Raw genomic sequence first — 19,101 nt, 5'->3', positions numbered from 1 at the left:
CCTGGAAGGAGCTTTGAGAGACCAGACGGGCCGCGTAGGAAATCAAAAATGGCTGCAAAGCTCCACATCATCAGACTTTTTTCTCTTGATTCAAACACATTTCACATGGAACACCACATCATGTTAAATCCCACTGAAGAGTTGCTTTTACTTAGACATTTTAAAACACGTTGAACAGTTTTTAAGTTTCTAAAATAAAATGATTCGACTCTGAAAGCGAAGGGACTTTTTTTTTTTTTTTTACATACACTAAAATACTTTTCTAAAACAAAATGAAAACATAACCTTAAGTTACCATTTCATTTAGATTAGCAGCAGAAGAACTTTATTCCTTAAAGGCGTTTTTCTCTGGTGAGCAGACAACTAGTGAACTTGAGCTCCAGACACAGATCTGCCTCTGGATTTGAGGTCAGCAGTGGTGAACTACTAGCTGCAATGGCTTTCAAGTGTGGTACCCAGAGCAGCTCAGATAAATCATATCGAACTCCTTGGAGATTAAAAATGTTTGGTTGAATTTGTTTCTTTTTGGTGAAAATCAAAGGAAAAGACTGGAGAGATTTTTGGTTTTTAAGTTTTTACTTCACAACTTTACACAATAAATAAGATGATTCTTTTAAACAGTGACGATGAATGAAAGTGTAAACCACAGCCTGATTTTTAAAATTCTTTCAGCCATTTTGAATCTTCAACCATCTTTCTCCCCTGCTCTACTGTATTTCATAGTACTGCCAGTTGAGCCTGCAGACAGATTCCTCCAGATGTGCAGCGCTCTGATTGGCTGTCCTGAGATGCGTCCTCACTGGCTTCGGTTACTAAGTCTCATATTTCCTTTCAGATGCCGAAAAAAGTGGAGAGGATCATGGGTGGAGCGGATCCTGTCGTGTTGGAGGTGGTTGTCCACCTGTCAACCAGCTGGTAAGGAGCAGAGGATGTGACCAGTGAGATAATGTAGAAAGATTTGATCTTTTACTGCATGTCTGTGTGGAAACTTTAGATAATATATTCTTCCATAGCAGAGCTTATCTGTTATTTTGTCATATGGTGGCTATGAGACACAGAAAAAAAATCACCTTAAACTGGCACAAAGTAATGACCCAATGCAATTAGCTATTTGAAAGAAGTTAGCTATTTTTAAAGAAGAAAGACAACTAAAATATAGATATTTACCACAGCAGGTGAAACTATATGTGATAAAGTACTGTATGTGGCACATAGAATCTTCTCAAGGAGATTGTGATCAAAGGGAATCCACCCCTAGCAGCAAAAAGATAAAATCTGTCACTGGTGTTAAGACACTGGTGGCGATGGTGGCTGATGAATCTACGTAGACTGTTGAGGCTGATAATATGGTATGAAAATCATAATCCTGACTGAATTTGTGACAGAAGCTCATTCATCAATGAAATTCTTAAGGTTCAAGAAATCTGATGGTGTGAAATGGTGACATAAAAACAACACCTGTGCTCCTGACTGATTTCATGAATAAAACGGGATCAAAAGTGAAACTCCACTATTATGAAGCCATTTTATCTTCTACATTGGTTTTCTATTTATGAAACCATTCAGTGACTCCTATGTGTATGATGCACCTAAGGTTTGCAGGGTGCTTTAAAATATTTAAAAGTACACCTCTTGTATTCTGGATTTTCAACCATGTAAGGTAAAATGACCCAAAGTCCAAGTCACTCTGCTGCATGTAGAGGAAATTTAGTGATGAGAGCTGAAAGAAAGAGTGGGTGAATAAAGAGGAGGAGCAGACGGACATACCTATAATCCGTCTGCAGCAAAGAGAGAGATGACAGAGATGAGAAAAGATCAGAAAATGGAAGCACACTGCCCTCTGTGACAGTCTCACACACACTCAGAGGTACTAATTAAGCGCAAACACACACACACACGCACACACACACACACACACACACACACACACACACACACACACACACACACACACACACACACACACACACACGCAGTGTACAGACGGGTGAGGTTTTTAAATTGCAGCCTTTAACTCCAGGCCATTTTTCTCCTCAGAGTTTCTGCAGAAAACTTTCCACCCAGAAACTTTATTTGAAAAAGTAGAATCTATGAAATTTCAGTTGTCATTGATTAAAAATATCAAATTACTAAATTGAGTATCATTTGTGCATTTGTATAACGACATTCTGTAGTAAATACGGACGTCTTTGCCCGATAAGGTAGATATTTGTCAACTTCTAAATATTTTTATGTGAAATTATTCCGTATGAAATGACAGTAGGAGTTACTACCTTGGATTAACATGCTACAAATTATTTAACCCCTTTGATATTGTTGAATAATTTTACGAAACAATATATGTGTGATATTCAACTCTCTGTGACGATGTGGCCGATTATATATAGAATACTGTACACAACATTCAACAACACACTTGTGAACAGAGTTTAATGACGTTTTTGCTGGGATGTTATAGTGCCACAGAGAAGCTAATTCAATTTTTGAGGCTGCTCTGTCATTTCAAGATACAGTCCTACAGTCTATCTATCTATCTATCTATCTATCTATCTATCTATCTATCTATCTATCTATCTATCTATCTATCTATCTATCTATCTATCTATCTATCTATCTATCTATCTATCTATCTATCTATCTATCTATCTATCTATCTATCTATCTATCTATCTATCTATCTATCTATCTATCTATCTATCTATCTATCTATCTCCTTCCATCCATCCATCCATCCATCCATCCATCCATCCACCCATCCATCCATCCATCCATCCATCCATCCATCCATCCATCCACCCATCCATCCATCCATCCATCCATCCATCCATCCATCCTATGTGTTTCTACAATGTTTGGTTGTAATAACGTGTCCAACTACATAGGTCAGTAAAGACAGCATTACATCTCTATTTTATCAAGTGGATGAATATTAAATCACTTCTTTTCCCTTTTGGTATTCGGCTGGGACAGCTACAGGTCACACAAAGTACAGCAAGTCTGTTAGTTTACACCAAGAAATGTTTCTGGAGACATTTTTTCCCCCTCTGCTCCTCAGAGAAGAGAGTGGAAGCTGCTGATACTTGCTCGAGTCTTTGAAAGCGATCAAAAAAGGTGGGCTGAGTCAAAGAATTCAGCGCTGCTGTTGGCTCGACAGGCCTGAGCGCATATCAGCATGCTGAGACCACTGGTGTTATCCACCCTGCTAGCTGACTCTGCAGCGCCCAGGAAGGAAGGAATGGTGGTGGTGGGGGGGGTTCGAGTGAAGGAATAAACAGTTTCTGTTGTGTCTATGTGTGTAAAATGGCTTTTATCACCGAATCCCTTCCTTTTCATGTTTATCCTGCCCCCCCAACCCCCCCCCCCCACACACACACACACACTCACACACACACATGCTCCTCAGATCATTTCCGTGTCCCCTTTTTGACCTGAACCACCATCTTCTGGTTTTTGACGCCGTTCCCTCATGTGCATCGACTCTCCCTCAGGTTGCCACATCTACAGGCTGTTTCCACTGGGATGTATTTCTTGAACATTTAGACTTTTTGCTGCAGGCAGGCGGGGTTATGGAGGAGTCGGTTCTGATCTCAGTTTGGGGATGGGTGCAGGGAGGGAATGAAGGGTAGGGGTAAGAGAGAGTATAAATGTTAGGAAACACAAGCGAGCATGGTGGAGAAGTTTAGTCAGAGGGAACCGTTCTTTCACTTAAACAAGCGAGCCAAGGAAAATACTATTTTTTTTCTCAGTGAAGATGATTTTTTTTCATCCTTTGTCATACTTCATAAGAAGCAAAAGACATTTACATCAAAAAAGGATTTCTGTCAATGAGAGAGATGAAGGGATGAGAAGGAACGTGAGAATTAAAAAAAAAAAAAAGTTGAGGGCAAAATAGAAAATCAAAGTAGGGAACCTCCCTTGGCTGGGACTAACACATGGTTAGATTTGCCTGTGTGTCCACATGACTCACAGTCTGGTCAGCAAAGGCATAATAAACGTGACAGAAATATCTCCACACAATGTCACTGGAGTCCACGGTAGGCAGTTAATTGGTAGATGGAAGTGGACTGTGGTTTGGAAGAGGAAAAAGACAACACACATAAGTGTAGAGAGAGAAAATGTCCATATATGTAATTTTTCTACATTATTTCTTCTTCAGAAAGGATAAAGAAATATGCAAAACAGTTTAGTGGATCAGTAGATAGGCAAATTTTACAGAAACCCTGATGGAACTAAAAAACATATTCTCACAATAAGGATATTTTAATTCATCATGGTTACAACATCTATAGTTACAGTCTTTAGTCATTGACTCGATGAAGATTAGCCAAAGTACAACAGGATATTTGTGCATAAATGAGAGGATTGGAGAAGGAAGAGTGAGGCTCCAGGGAAAAGCAATAGTAAAGGTGGAGAACTTCAAATATTTGGGGTCAACAGTCCAAAGCAACAGTGAGCATGGTAAGGAGATGAGAAATGGACCCAAGAGGGCTGGAACAGGTGGAAGAAAGTGTCAGGTGTCTGTCTGTGACCGTAGAGTCTATACTAGAATGAAGGGGAAAGTCGGTAAGATAGTGATGAGGCCAGCCATGATGTACTGATTAGGGACAGCACAGCTGAAAACCAGACAGAAAGCCACGCTGGAGGTGGTAGAAATGAAGATGCTTAGGAGTGCCAAGCTGGTGTAGGATCAGAGATGGGTTAATCAGAGGAACAGCAAAGGTGAGATGTTTTGGGGACAAATTTAGAGAGAGCAGACTTTGATGGTTTGAACATATTCAGAGGAGAGATCTTGGCTATGTTGGTAAAGGGGTGTTGAAGATGGAGCTACCAGGCAAGAGGGCAAGAGGAAGACCAAAGATAAGTGGATGGATGATAGAGAAGAAGGTGCAGAAGATAGTCTAACATGAAAGAGAATGACACGCTGTGGGGAACAAGCCAAAAGTAAAAGTAGAGGAAGAAGAATCAGAGAATGCAAAAACTCTTGCGGGTACCAATCTGCTTTTTAAGGGTAGTCAGTAAGAATTTTATCAATGCAATACTAAACTGCTCAGTAAATATATTCTATTCCTGGAGGTTTATTCAGTATATCTTCATTAACAATGAAGCAATCACTATTTTTAGTTGAAAGTATCACATGACCTTTCCGTTTTCCAGGTGTATTCCCAAAGATATCTATGACCAGTGAAACACATGATTCTTGTGGTGCTTCAAGGTCACTTTTTCGAGGGTAGAGGTCCCATTGTCCACATGGAAAAGCCAGTCAGCAACTTTGTTTTGATCCTTGGCCATTCTGGTGTTTTGATAAAGTCTAAACTATACCTGAAAATATGCCACAGCAGAGAAGTTTTGATGCACATTTTGATCCTTGCCTCCTTTGTACGTCTGGGTTATACAAGAAGTACTTGTCAAAAATCTCCTTCCAATGACAAAATCTTTCCACCAAATATTTCATCATAGATTTGATGCAATAATCCTGTCTGCATTAATTAACAACTTGTTTTTTAGCTTTATAAAAATGATTTTCCTGATAGCAGCAGCACGCTAGCATGGCCATTTTGAGAAGATGAGCAAGTTAAAATTAACATTTAGCTCAAACACCATGTTACCAGTCACTTGTACGGCTAAGGGCTTTTATTTGTGCTCAGATATGATTGGATAAAACTGTGTATGAGTGGAAAAGGATATTTGTTTGAATGGTCAACACTCAAAGATCCAACAAAGTGCTGTGTCTTACAGTCCTTAGAGTAAAAGTACACTTCCGTCTCCTTGATCAGTGCTTGTTTAGTGAGGAAATAACTTGGATATTTATGCTATCATTTTTCTCTTGGTCTCCATGCGGCAGCAGTAGAATCATTACGTGGATGAATTTTTTTAGAAGTAACATTGCAGGAAAAACTGCGCCATAGTGGTCACAATTAAATGATGTGTTATGTTGACTGTTGAGCCCAGTTCTTTGCTGTTAAAATTATCTTTAATGGTTGAATTTTCATACTGTTGTATTTATAATCAACTATCTGAGGGACTGTGTGTCACAATAAAAAAACAACCTCATCCTGTGTAATTTAACCCTTCAACAACCCTGTATTCGGCCGTTGAAGGGTTAAATTGAGTTCAGTGATGGTGAATTGAGAGCACTGAAATCTTTTCCATATTACAGCACACATGAGGAAAACAGTTAAGTGAGTTCAGCTGTTTGCAGTCTCTCTCTCTCTCTCTCTCTCTCTCTCTCTCTCTCCCTCTCTGGTTAGGGGCAAGTTCAACACAGCAGTATATCATTACACATCTGGGAAAATGCAGTGAGAGCCCCGGATGGCACTCCCTCCGTAACCGTTCTCCTAAAATGATGCAGAAAAGGAAAGAAAATGGGGAAAGATGTGAAAAAGTCTCTAAAAATCGCACGATAAAAACTAAAACAAAGCTCCATTTTCAGTCACTTTCAGAGAACACAGAATGTGAGGATCGTTATCTCCTCTCAAAAAGAATAAAAACCTCTCCAGAAGATGTGAACAGGAGAAACTGTGGAATTAATCTTAACGCAGATGGAAATCCGAGACCTCAGTTTCTTTCTCTCCTCCCATCACTTCCCCCTCAATAACTCCACCTCTTCCAAATTGCTCTGGTTTCTGCAGTTTTATTCTGGTACGATGGGCCAGTCAAACTTCCAAGAGGGCGGAATCATAGTTTTTTTTTTCCAGTATGGAAACTGGTGTCTCTCTTTGGTCCACACGCCACAATAATATCTCCTCCATAATTTTTGGATGACTAAGAGAGATAACCTTCTTTCTCTCTTTTTTTCTCTCTTCTGCCTCTGTCTTTAGTCAGTGACAGACCCCACGGAGAGAGTGATGGGTGGCAAGAAGGAGTTATAGAGGTGAGGTCAAAGTTGAGAAGATAGTCCCTCCACGCATCACTTCCAGCCCAACACATGCCACCCCTTTCATGGCTCACCTCAAACCTTCCGTGTCTTGTAAAGAAAGTTGAGGCACCCCTTTATTTTCCATCGTCCGTCACCTTTATTTCTTATTTTCAGTCCTTCTGATTATTTAACGTATCCTCACGTCGGCACCAAGGAATTCAGAAATATCTTATAATCCATCCAATTTCACATGAAATTATTGATCCCTCAAATTAAACAGATTAGAAAGAACCGTTTGAAAGTCTGCACTTTTTCTATTTTTTGTGATTCTTTGATTGAGACTATTTATAAATCAATGTTTTTGTGGTGATATACATTTAATTTTAAAATTATTCCGCTGAATTCAGCTTTACTGTCACAGTCTATGAGCAGCTTTAGTAAGAATAAAACGTACTCCAACGCCTGGTCTGTCTGGCTTTATGGCTGCAGTCAGTGAGACAACAAGGAAGTAAAATGACTCCTGCAGACCTCCTCCACACATGAATGATTTCACAGATGGGAAGGAAGAAAATGGTCGACCAGACAGTTGGATCTTGTAAATCCAGGCAAAGTTCCCCAGGCAGGTTATTTTTTTTAATCCAATGTTAGTAACTACATTAACCTCTGGCAAAGAAACAGTTTTAAAAATCCAAATATAGGAAATGAGAGTTTGTTTCTAAAATATTACCTTTGATAAAGTTTGAGTTTTATGTGTGACTTGTCTGAGACAACATTCCTTTCAAGAAAATACACGGAAACATGCAAAGACTGCTTTAGACGCGATGGTTACCTCAACTGATTGTAATAAAGGTTTGTTTCTCTATGACAGAAAAACTGAAATAATGACTCGCTGAATGAATTTGTCTCTGATTTTACTGTGAGTATGCGCTTCAATAAGCACCCGAACTGTCTGACACCTGCTGCCATTTAAACCTACACCTGCTCCGTAAAACACCTGGTGGACACCTTCTGAAGGATATGAGCCTGTTAATCTGCTGTCACAGAGAATATCCTGTTGTGTTCAGTGTGTTTCATTGTGGCACCTGTGTTTCTGATGCGTAACCTGATTTCAACAAACGCGCAAGTTATATTCCTAGGATAAGATCAATGCTTCTTACTTACAAGCGCTCATTCAGGCGTTTATTGGACTGAAATAATAGTCGAACAGGTAAATCAATCTGGAACACACTCTACACCAACTACAAAATGCCAGACTTCAAACAAAGAAAAGATGATGCATGCTGCCGATTAAATCAGCAAGATCTGACTGCACATTCGTTTTCAAATTGATTTTATTGATCACTTTTAAAGCCCTACATGGCCTGGTCCGTGAATATGCATACTATAGTTGAATTTTGTCATTCGACCAGCTTGTCTGCAGTCTGACAGCTTCAGTATTGAACATGCTGACTCAACCTTTAAAGGTGACTGAGCATTTAGCTGTTGGAGTGCTTCAGCTGTGGAACAAGTTATAGGAGAACTTGTAGTCTATTAAATCAGTGTTTTCTCTCATTTTCAAAGACTTCACCATATAATATCTTTATAACCTTAACTGTTATGTTTGAGATTCTTTTAATTCTCAAAAGTTACTGTATTGATGACGCACTTAGGCCATAGTCCTTCTACATTTTGTCTTCATGCAGTACTTCCAGGTTTTATCATCAGTGGTTATAATTTTTATTCCTCTTTTATTCCTCATACCAACCTGTTTTATTCATATATTGCTGCATATCTTATTGTTGTCTTATCAGAAGTCTGAAGTATGACAGTTTTCCTAATTTCTAAAATTTCAAGTATTTGAACATTGTGACGTTACAAATGAAGGCTAGCGCTAACGTGGCTGCCACTGCACCGTACTACTTCAGTGCAGTGTGTGTGTGTGTGTGTGTGTGTGTGTGTGTGCTGCATTACACTCTGAACAATGTCACTTTTTCTCTTGTGATGTCCTGATCATGTTTTTTTTTAAGTCAACAGCACCCCATGGCCTTTGAATAAAGTCACACAAGTTCTGATATCGTTTTTGTCTTCTCTTCTTCACTCTGTCTGGGAATCGCGTTACATGCTGCAATTTAGTCCGCAGTGCTGTCATTTTTTCCAGCGTCGGGGCCAGAGGGAGGAGGCTAGCTGCACCAGAGAACTAAAGCTATGTGTTGACGACATCTCCTATAGGCAGTAGGAAAAGCAACCACTGTAGATCAGACGATGACGATGAAGGAAGTCATGATATACATTTTGTAGGTGTTCTTCTTTTACTCTCCCTCAATTTCACAAAGCTTTGATGGAGATTCTGCATAGCAAAATTGAAAGCAAGGACAAAAGTGTAGGAACAATTTACAAAGCAAGGAGTTTCCTCATTACTTTTCAAGGGACTTTCACATTAAACAGCTTTTTAAAGGAGGAGGAACCTCCACACCAAGAGCCCCATGCTGTCCATCAAGGAGGAGTCGAGGTGCAGAGGGCACTGAGGATGAGGAAGGACATTAAATAGAGGCACTTGGTGAAAATGAAAGTCTTTATTGGCATGATTAAAAAAAATAAAATATGCCATCATATTACTACTCATGTTACCACACTTACAATATGTATTATAGAAGAAAAGTTTAATAAAGGTTCGAGTTTATTAACAGTTTTAAATACATGATTTAAATCACCATCATTTAATGATAATATCAAGGAAGAATTGTAAAAAAATATAAAATAAGCTATAACTGAATTCACACAGCATACTGGTGCATTTCTTTTCACACCCTCTTTTTCTAAAAGTCCTCTAAGCTCTCACTCTGTTCAAGTTTCACAAGCTCCACATCATCACTTCTCCTCTGTCTCGCTCTCCCTCCCCTTCTCTCCTTTTTCTCTCCCCCAAATCTTCCTCCCATTCTGCTTTCGGCTCTGCCTGTCGCACAGCTTGTCTGGATCATGGTTCAAATGTTAGGTTTGCACTTCAGAGGAGAGTCTGTGCAGAGCCAAACAAAAGAAAAAAGATGAGAGTTTCACGTTGTTGCAGGGATAGTTTTCTATGTGCAGTTATACTTCTGAGGGACACAGATTTGAAGCATTGTTATCTTGACATTGATCCTTGTTGCTTTGTTTCAAATCTCTGAAGAAGAAACATTTGTGTGGCAGTCATTTGTAATTAATTTACGTTAGGTAGTAGAATTTCCTTTAAAGAACAGAGAAGCGACTCTGCTGCCACCTCATCAGTTCCTTCCTTACTGTCACAAGTCAAAACTGTCTGTCACTGACAAAAGTGGTTGAGTTAATAATGCTTAGTGGGACTGTGCATGGAAGAGGCCCAGTCATCTTGCCTATGCTAGCAGTTATTACATCCCATTGTGATTGTCGGTGTTCGTGTGTTTGTTCGTGTGTTCGTTTGTTCGTTCGTCCGTTAGTATGTCCATCAAACATCTTCGCAACCGTCGCAGAAAGATTAAATAAAGAGAGCGGCAAAGGGGATGAAAATGAGATGATGACCTTGACCTTGATAAACCTAGGTCAAGGTCAAAGTTCAACTTTTGTACACTGAGAGACCCGGATAAGATAGAAAGACGAGGGAGAAGGCCAGTGTAAGAGCCTAGATCAAAGCTAGTGCTTCCTTAGGTGGACTTAATTTAGGAAAGAGGAGTAGACTAATTTCTGAAAACGTGGTTTGCTTCAGGAAGACTCCAGGTGAGCTGCTGCTCTCCAGCTGAGACCATAGGTTGTTTTTTTTTCTTTTTTGAAAGTTAGTGGCTGACCGAGTATGTTCATTAGAGGCAATAAGCCGGCTGGTGGGTGGCTTGTGGTTTGATGCAGGTGAGGAGTGTTACACAAACTACACAGGTTGACAGAAGGATGGAGAATCGTCAGACATCAGCACACTAAGCTTTCAGTACTCTTCATACTACTTCACACACAGGATAATATGATAATTAAACTTTCATAATTGTGCCTCTGTGTTAACAGCAGGCACCGTTTCAAGGTAAGTCTAAGGAACACGGAACAGCAGGACCTCCACAGCAAAGTAATCCCGTCTGTTTCGCTAATGAACAAATTACTCTAGAGTTTATGTGAGCTCTCTGACGGCTCACTGGAGCTCGTTGCCCAGCATGAAATGCTTTATGGGTCCTACATATGCTGCTTTCCATAGGTGTGTGAAATACGTTGTTTTTGCTTTGTGAGAAAAAAAACAAAACGCAGCTTAAGAGTGCATGTGAGCGAATGCCTCCACCTCACGTCTTTACCACATTGCAAGCATTACCCCACCAGCCCGTTTTTCTTTTTTGAACTGATGATGTCATCACTCGGTTAGGTGGACCCCTTGTTGTCTTATTTTAGATGACACAATACTTGTAGTTAATTTTGGTAAAATGCCATCTGAATATCTAAAGAAAATTATTCTGTGACAAATGTATGTTAACCTGTAGAACATTCAAATTTTTTCTCCTCAAACGCCTAATCCAATGCAGGTCATATACGATCATCTCCACAACTAACTTGTTGGTGTTGTTGGAGGGTCTGACCTAGAGGGCACAAAGGCCACTAGAGTTTTCAGTTTGTCAGTGATATTTGTACATGTTCACCTCCTCTGCTGTTACAAACGGACTTTTGGCGAATGCTGGAAGAAATTCCATTTGAGAATTAGCCTACAGATGTTTTTTTTTTTCTTTTTTCTCCCCCAGCTTCTTTTGTCTGGTCCCTCCCCTCGTTCTCTCTTTCTGGATGTCTCTCCCTCTCTGTGCCGCTCTCCCATTTCTTGACTGCTCAATGGAAAATCACCATCAGACACAGTGAAAATCACCACGTCTGTTCAACCTCATACATTTAGAAAAACATGGGCATGCTCTGATACCGTTGTTGTTGTTTCAAGGTTTCAAGGCATCCTTTTCCTTTACTCCTACCTTTGCTGTCAAATTTGTGACCAAAGTCAGGGAAAATTCATGACTAGTATTTATCATGATGGTATATATACTTATACACGTACCTCCTTCTGTTAGACTGCGGTGCACATGAATGCCAGACAGAACAGACATGAACCAAAAGAAGGAGGACTAAAGCTGTGTTTAGAACGGTTGAGGGAAGAGTGTAAGTTAGACAGGGGTTAAGAGAAACGGGGGTTGCAGTGCAGGCAGCTCATTACATAGCTAAAGCATGAGTGCATGCCTGTTGGCTGACGTCCACTTCTGCATCTGGTAAAAATCTACTGCCTCTGCTTTCCTCCCTCTTGCTTCTCCATTCCTCATTCCTCTTGCTGTTTTAATCTCACCTCTTCCTCTTTTTTTTTTTTGTTCTTATTTGCATGTATTTCATTTTTATCTCCTCTTGGTCGCCTGATTGCTTTCTGCCGGTTTTTCCACTCTCTTTGAGTCCACAATACAAAAAAAGATTGATAGAACGAGAAAAAGAAGGAAGCATTCAAATTTAATCCCTTCACATTATTACTGACTTCATGCAGAAAGTAAAGATGTAAAAGTTTGAAATATTGGAAAATATAATTTTTTTACCATATCTGTTTTCCTGCTAAACTGGGATTCAATATAACTTTGAAAGGTAAATATTAATTTGCTTAGCTTAGCTTAGTTTAACTCATCCTCCTCCTGGATCTGCTAAGAAAAAGAAAGAAACTTCACTTTATTAATCCCCAACGGGGAAATAATTCTTTCACTCACACAATACACATACAGATATGTTAGACATATGTACAAAGTTGTGTACAGGCCCTTGAAAGAAACTCACACAACACACTCGGGGCCTGTAAGCATGTAATCAGTACAGTACAGTACAGGTGGAGGCAGAGTGACGGGCAGCGACTTCGTGGTGCGCCCCAGTTGAGCAGCTTATAAGGGGGACGGCGGTCTTGCTCAAGGGCGACTCGGCAGTGACCTGGAGGTGAGCTGACACCTCCCACTGCCAGCTCACACTCCGAAGATGTCAAAGGTCAAAGCTACAAGTGAACAAATATAAATGTATTGCAATACAATTACAATAACACAAAAATACAAATGTATCCCACCTTATTGTAAATCTCTGTGAGGGCCCGAACCAGACGACTCAGCTCTCCTCAAATCTGACCCCGATTTCCTTTTCATCCTTGTCCATTGCATCATGGGATGTTGTGAATGCCATAATGAAGAGGCTCTTCTGTTTGGTCAAAAAGAGCTCCTTGGTGGATCCTGGGCATCTATTCATGATGCACACAGAGACCTGTTCGGCTTCACGGTGCTCCAGCGGCAGCTCAAAAGCCTAATTCATGCAAAAGATGGAAAAATTGTTTCATCATTCTGGAAGGGTAAAATGTACAGCAAATACAAAAAGGAAACAAAATTGAATGAAAAAAACAATATTTTTTTACAAAACAAGTAGCTGAGGAGACAATTGCCTTCATAATACATGGAATCTTGGCTTTGGTACCGTTGGTTGATGATGTTGGCTCATGTGAACCAGAGGAAGACGGATTCAGGGCTGAGGCACCATTAAACGGAGCGACTGAAAGGAGAATTTACTTGAATGAATTGATCATAGTAAAAGCTTTATATGATTATGATCATGATTATGATCATGAATACAATCAGTTGGCTATACAAACTGATTGTGGTCATGATCACTGAAGGAGAACTCAGGTGAAGGATTTAAAGCAAAGAAGGCCAACGATGAGCAAGCATCAGGATATAATCTTATATAAGATTCGACCTTAAAAAGTACTGAAAGTTGAAAGTCTGTTGCATATACAGAAATATCTATCACATATTTGGCAAGGGGAATCAAATGGATGGATGGCTGGCCCCCCAGCATTTAGTTAGTTCTGGAGGAACTATACCCTAACCAGATACTCCAATGCTCTCTAGGTTAAGTCGGTTCCTTATTATTCAATAAATGGATGTTGGCAATTATGGTTTCTCTTTATTCTGTTCAATATCAAGCTGGGTTAAGGGATCATAACAATATATCCAGTTAAATAAAGTTACAGCTAACATCTCATGACTAATCATACATAAGGGTCCTCTAATAAACATGTTAGAAGAATTAGTCAATTAAATCTTTTGATTTCTATGTCATCAATTAGCACAAGAATTGAGATCCTATGAAAATGGAAGTGAGGAATGAAGGCTCCAAAAATTATGTTACTATTTAGGCCTCTGTAATTTTGTATGTGAGTGTGTATGTGTGCGTTTTTTCCCGAGCTGATGGAAACCCTCTTGTGTCAAAATGACTGCCACACACACACACACACACACACACGCACACACGCACGCACACACACACACACACACACACACAAGCACACACACCTCATAGCTTCAGGGCGTGCCCACACTTCCATCGTTCACTCAGTTCAGTTTGGTGACCAGATGATCTTCTGCAGCCAGTCACAAAGGCAGGGCGGAGTCTGAATAATGAAAAAAAACTTTTCTTTTCCTCCTCTACAGTCCTACTTTCTACTTTTCTTTTCTTTTTTTCTTTTCACTGCTGAACCCAAGGCCTCACCATTTCTTCCACGTGTCCACTGCTGGATTGAGATGGAGGAGGGGAGGAATAGAAAGTGTCTCGTCTGCCTTCACATTTTTAAAACATTTTTTCCTCTCCTTAAATCAAATTCCTGAAATATTTATAGTTGCGTTAGTAGCTGTGTGCGTTTAGATGGGCTGTAATGCACTGTAGTACAATCTAATGCAAACCTGCAGCCGACGGAAGGTTAAATACACAAGGTTTAGAAGAGCCGGGTCTAAGCTACCCAAAATGAACGACATAGCACCGCAGTGTTCTCTAGTTTGAATATAATGTGCAAAAAACAATGACGTTCGTGGATTCAAAGGCAGAATAGAAGCCACTAAAGACTAGAAAAAGGAAAAGGTTACAGAAAGGATGTCACATTTTGCAGAGATGACAAATGAATACGTAAGAATAAATTAGGGAACATGTAAGCAGAGGAGACGTGTACTGAAAAAAGCATGAAGTGTGTATCGCATGTGAAAATGTATTTTTAAAAAATGTAACCTGTATTGAAACGTATCATGGAAGTTTTTACTGTTGTGAGTCCACCATCATCTCTTTTTTTTGGTCAAACCTTCTTTTCTACTCAGTTGTTTCTAAAACCAGTATAAGTGGAACTTTATTGATGTGACAGACATTTAGAACTGAATTCTATTTTTTACACGAGATCAGAGAAACGAAAACTCTGAGAGGAGGAGAGATTGGAGGCGGTCTGCCCCGGGCTGGGAGGGGGGGGGGGGGGGTAGAAAACGAAAGACGCCACGCTCAGGAGGACATGCCCCAACTGGTGTGTGTGAGCATGTGTGTGTGTGTGTGTGTGTGTGTGTGTGTGTGTGTGTGTGTGTGTGTGTGTGTGAGAGAGAGAGAGAGAGAGAGAGAGAGAGAGAGAGAGAGAGAGAGAGACGTTGTGGTCTCTCTCCCTCTCTACGTATTTCGTCATACTGATGATTTTCATTTAAATTGAAGCAATCTGATTCTCCTGTTGTTAAAATGTATTTTGATTACATTTCATTCTAACTCAATCAAACAGAGTTCCATTATATTATGGACATTTATAGCCCTTTTATGACTTTTGGATATCATGTTCTCATGTTTTCTTTTTGGGGTTTTGTAGCATCATTTAAATGAATCCAATGAGCTTTCAAATGTTGTTCTGACACACATGAACACATCTTCTCCTGTCAATTAATGATGCGATAATAATAATGACAATCACTGTGTAATCTTATTGGTGAAAAAGATGAACAGGTTTTTAATTTAATTTTGGGTAATGTTAGATTTTTTCACAAATCAAATTATCCCCAAAATGCTCATATCCATACATCCATACATCCATCCATCCATCCATCCGTTCATCCATCCATCCATCCATTTTTTTGAAGACCAGATGATCGTAACTGCATGATGTTTCTGACTGAATGCTTGCTAAAAACCTTTCATGGAATACTTTTGCTTGATAAACACATTTTCCATCATGAGTGTAACGAGTTCAGCATTATGTGCCTTTATTTTGACAAAGACAGGATCATTTCCACACATCCAATCTGACGTGTTTTTGAATAGAAAACCATTCTTTAACAAATAAATGCTGTGTTGAGAGGCTTTGAAACGAGGTTGTTGTATTTATGTAAAGGTTAAAGCCTGTCTGTTGTCACAAATAACTTCTGGTACTGCTGTAATCTCAACTTCCTATTGGATTAAAAAGCAGCAGGAAGGACTTTGAAGCTGTGCTGGTTTTAAAAAGCGCCTTATCTAAGTGAGGAAATGATGGCACGGTATCTTTAGGAGAATTTTTCAAAGAGATTCTTGCCCTGAATTTGATCTTTGCAAATCATATATATTTCACACTCACTCACCATTAACATTCTAGTAATAAAGTTCTCTCTCTGTTATCATGATGGCTGACGTCATGGATGTTTAAGACCGGCCACTCATCCAGTCCAGGTAAAAACTACAGATGTGCCCTGACTTGTTATTTTCTGGGTGAAATATGATCCTTTTCCCCACTCAGGGGATGAAAGCACTACAAGACACGACCATGTTTCCTTGTTTTAAACCTGTACACTGTGAGTGAATCTTCCATCATGTTAAACTATGTGAGTTCCGTGAATCAGCTTAAAAGATTTGACACAAGCATCCCTTTTTGATGTAAAAAAAAAATTAACAGAAAGAAGAGATGGATGAAGGGATAAATCCTTTATTTTTTTTCATTTGCTTCAGACTGTGAGAGCCCTGGAGATGTTTTGATCGAGCACATATCTTTAACAGTAAAGAGAAATGATAAATATATTTGATTTCATTGTATGCACATTTTTCACCATTGCCTTTGCATCACAATTGCTGAACTGTCCAATACTATTTAATACAAACACACCCTCACACGTTGAAGCAAACACTCAGGTGAGGATGTGTGGTGGTGAGGTGGTCGTGTTGCTGTATTTGTTTAGCCTGTGTCAAACAGGATGACCACACAGAGCAGGAATCAGGGGTGTTTCCTCTAACATCTCCCAGGGGTGTTAAATACACACTATCTCCTTCACGGACTGCTTCAGTGTAAGTTTGTGTCAGCGAAGCAATACACAGAGACATTTCTGGTCACAATGGGGAAAAATCATGGAGAGCTGGCAGCCCTGGGTTGCATCTCCAGGCTTCTTCTCCAAACATTGTGAAGAACTGTCAGCGTTCAGGGAGGGCCATCTCCATCTTGGAAAAACATGGCTTCAAAGAATTCAAACACGTTTTCAAACGCGTTTTCTGCTCACTTTTTTTTTAAACTTTCCTTCTGTGTCAGAGTTACTTAACTCTCAGAGACTTCTAACAACCAAGTCTCACAATCAAGACACTTCTCAAACAATCCCTGTGCGTCTAGCTTTTCTTACGTATTTTCTACTCTTCTCTCCAGTCCTATTCTTTTCCCTTTTCTTCCTCACCAGATGTGTTTCTTCTCTGGATCTCCCCCTGTGCAGGCCCCCATGATTCATTTTCCACAGACATCTTAAAATGGCCAAAACTCTCCCTTCCCCCCACGCCTATTTTCCTCTTGTCTTTCTCTCTTTCCCTGAGCTCAGACTCCCACTGCTGGATTGTCTCGGCCTGCAGTGCTTTGCTGCTGTGGTGGAATGAAAGCTGAACAGCAGGAAGGAATCAAGCTTATGTGGAATCTCCATAGCTTAAGGTTTGGTGTGTCTTTTTCTCAACCCCTGGTTGTCAGAAGGGGGAGGTGGGACAAACCTGTCCAGGTGCTGCTAAAGGTATCAGTGGGTGGATCTAGTTGATGACACCCTCAGGGAGGTAAACACCTTCAGAAAGAGGGGGAAAAGATCAAGTAGGTGGAACCCCTACCTTATGGGCCGCATTACTTTCACTGATGGCTGAAGAAAAAATAGGAGACGGAGATACCTGCTCCTCCTCTTTCTTCGCTCCATCCTCCCTTTGCTCCTCTGCCACATTTCCACCCTTCTTTACTCCTCCCTCTCTCACCCAGACACACGTCTCACTTCCCAGCTCCGCACCCTCTTCGACGTGCTATTCCTATAACGTTTGGAGTACGATGATGCTTCTTTGGTGGAGCCTCCTGATTGGTGGAAGGATGCTCTGGCTGAAATATGATGAGGTTTAACAGTTCAAGTCATCATCTGGTTGATAATGAATCTTAAAGTGAGATGTTTTAGTATGGAGAAGTTGGCCGGTTTGGGAAATATGTTAATTTGCCGATAAGAATAGTGAGAAGATAGAATTTCATATGCATACATACAGGATAAAGCTCAAACTGGATGCAGCTTCTTGGCTAATAATATAAGTGATGAGGCCATTAACTTGGTCTAACTTTTATCATACAGACGTTTGTGTGTCTGGTGGGTGTGCCCGTTGTACCTTGTCTTTAAAGGCACGTGGCCAGTGATTGTATGTTGAGAGAATCCTCCAATTTCCAAAGCAATAAAGTGTAAAATTGAAAGGTGGGCTAAAGAGAGGTGAAAGCCACAATTACCTGTTGTCTGCGCTGCAAGGAATCTTTATTCTCTCAGTGTATGTTAATGATAAAGGTTCAATAGGACGGAAGAACGATGCATGTGGATGAGTGCTTTTCTACAAAAATAAGAGAGGCCCAAAATATGTATAATTTTAAATAAACCCCTTAAAAATTAGTTAATTTTGATCCTCTTGCAGCACATGCTGGTATTTAATGTGTTCATGCAAGCATGCATGCAAGTCTTTCTGCAAAGGTTACACTGCTTAAATGAAACGGTTTATTTTCTCATTTGTACGGCTTTGAAACATCTGAAGGATCCAGTGCCCTTATAGAGGGTCCTGATTTATTCAACCGCCAACTTGTCATTTCTCTGAGCTAAACAGGAAGTTCCATTATTTAAGATTGCCTGACCTGATAAGGTTGTCTGCAAGAAAGGAGAGGGTTGTGTTTTGAAAGAACAATCAGACCGACAGCAAACACCACTGTAATATATTAGATGTGGCCATTATGCTGTAATATGTGTTTGCATTTAAATGGAGACTATAATAAATTATAGATGGGAACATACCCCGTATTAAATATGCAATAGCATGGGGGAGAAATCCGATAGTGCTGACTTAATTGCATAATGAAAAAAATCCCTGTTTACTGAGGTGCAAACATCAGTTAAGGGTTTGAAAGTTAATTACTGTTATAACTGGTAACACGGAGCTTTCCTCCGGTACTCATCCTCGGATGAACTCACAATCCTGCCATCATCCGAGGTCTA

General features: G+C 40.0%; 2 long non-coding RNA genes across 3 annotated transcripts in view; one reads left to right on the top strand and one right to left on the bottom strand.

Annotated features, from left to right (window-relative positions):
• Positions 1-19,101, top strand: part of LOC137607606 (uncharacterized) — a 32,764-nt gene that overhangs the window by 4,837 nt on the left and 8,826 nt on the right. The window contains exons 3-4 of one of the 2 annotated variants that reach the window (XR_011038000.1): positions 836-915; positions 6,819-8,861. This is a non-coding gene — a long non-coding RNA (uncharacterized lncRNA). Of the gene's footprint in view, positions 1-835; positions 916-6,818; positions 8,862-19,101 lie in introns of those variants that run through there. The other variant, XR_011038001.1, reaches the window with a different exon arrangement.
• LOC137607701 (uncharacterized) lies at positions 9,474-17,983 on the bottom strand. The gene is made up of 4 exons (XR_011038027.1): positions 17,705-17,983; positions 13,283-13,357; positions 12,885-13,114; positions 9,474-9,848 (listed from the first exon to the last, which is right to left on the bottom strand). It is a non-coding gene; the product is annotated as an uncharacterized lncRNA (long non-coding RNA).

This window comes from Antennarius striatus, chromosome 14, assembly GCF_040054535.1.
Source record: "Antennarius striatus isolate MH-2024 chromosome 14, ASM4005453v1, whole genome shotgun sequence".
NCBI lineage: Eukaryota > Metazoa > Chordata > Actinopteri > Lophiiformes > Antennariidae > Antennarius > Antennarius striatus.
Note: the sequence above shows the minus strand (reverse complement) of the source record. Positions and strands in the feature narration are given on the sequence as shown.